The sequence below is a fragment of the Rattus rattus genome, chromosome 5 (assembly GCF_011064425.1).
Source record: "Rattus rattus isolate New Zealand chromosome 5, Rrattus_CSIRO_v1, whole genome shotgun sequence".
NCBI lineage: Eukaryota > Metazoa > Chordata > Mammalia > Rodentia > Muridae > Rattus > Rattus rattus.
This window is the reverse complement of record NC_046158.1, coordinates 99,566,133-99,567,549: the sequence shown is the minus strand read 5'-3', so window position 1 is coordinate 99,567,549 and position 1,417 is coordinate 99,566,133. Positions and strand designations below refer to the sequence as shown.

General features: G+C 51.4%; 1 protein-coding gene across 1 annotated transcript in view; it reads left to right on the top strand.

The window, feature by feature from the left end:
* The first annotated feature begins 103 nt into the window (after positions 1-103).
* Catsper2 (cation channel sperm associated 2) overlaps positions 104-1,417 on the top strand; it is a 20,310-nt gene continuing 18,996 nt past the window's right edge. The window contains exon 1 of the mRNA XM_032904060.1: positions 104-488. The gene's annotated coding sequence lies outside the window, so the exon portion shown is untranslated. The remainder of the gene's footprint in view (positions 489-1,417) is intronic.

The window sequence follows — 1,417 nt, the reverse complement described above, 5'->3', positions numbered from 1 at the left end:
GCAGCCGCCGATTGGCTGCGTCACGCTGCGTCGGGCGGGCGGAACCAGCTGGTAACTGCCGATTGGCGGGCGCGTGGGGCGAGGCGGGGCGGACGCTTAAGCGAACGCCCGCCGGTCAGGCTGTGGCGGAGGCCGTGACGGGGGTCGGCGGGAAGTGGGGGCTTAGCGAAGCCGGAGCGGCCCTGAGCTCCGCCCGCTGAGGAGGAGTGAAGCTCAGGGCGCCGGCGCGGAAGGCGGAGGGGTGAAGTCAGGGCTGAGTGGGCGGAAGTGCGCTGGAGCTGAAGTGAGGCCCCTGAGCCCTGAGCGGACTGGAGGGGAGCTTGAGCTGTCCGCTTCCCTCCCTCCAGGGCTTTGGGGCGCGCACACTTTAGCACAAAGCGACACGTTTTCCAAATGTCAGGCTGTTGCTTTGTCCAATTATAGGGCGTAGTAAGCCTACATCCTGCTGCTGCCCTACCTCGTATCCTGCTTTGTCAGGTCCACGTGAGGTCTGTATTCTTTGTCCAGCCTTAGGCCTCCTGCCCTCCTTGCCTGCTGGTTTTTCACCGATTGTTGTTATTTGTTATTTGTTCGTTTGTTTGCGAGGGTGGGTAACAGAGGGTCGAACCAAAAACCTTGCACAATGCTGGGCAAGTGATCCAACACTGAATTATATCCCTAGTCCTCTTGACTTTTTGAGTCATGATCACACCAAGGTGTCCAGGCTGGTCTTGATTTCATTCTGTAATTCAGGCAGGTCTAGAACTTTGAATCCTCGGGCCTCAGCCTCCCAAGTGGCTGAGACTGATGTGCGCACTATGCACTAACAAGCACAGGCTCAGCTTTTACTTTTTTCTTTTTTTAGGGCAAGGACTGCCTGCCCTGAAACTTACTATATAGACCAGGCAAATGTGGAACTCAACAGAGATCACCATCCTCTTGAGAATGAAATACCCGTCCACACCGCCAGCCTTTTTTTTTTTTTTTTTTTTTTTTTTTTTTTGGAGCTGGGGACCGAACCCAGGGCCTTTTGCTTCCCTAGGCAAGCGCTCTACCACTGAGCTAAATCCCAACCCCACCGCCAGCCTTTTAAACTGAATTTTTTTTGTTTTTTCAAGATAATTTCTCTGTGTAGCCGTGGCTGTCCTTGAGCTCGGAAATTTGCCTGCCTCTGCCTCCAGAGCGCTGGGATCCAGGACACCTGCCCAGCATTTAAACCTATTTTTCAAAAAAGAGTTTTTAATTGCAAACGCTGTCAGAAAGTGAAAGTAACCGGAATATTTAGTTGAGTGTGGGGATATCGCTTAGGACTTTTCTTTTGTTTAGATGAAAAACAAAATCAACAAAAAACCCTTTGAGTCTTTCAATGTGTTTATTCTCAACTGCTCATAGCTTCTTTGTGTGGGCTCCTTAAATCTCTAAAAGGCAAGGAAAGTGG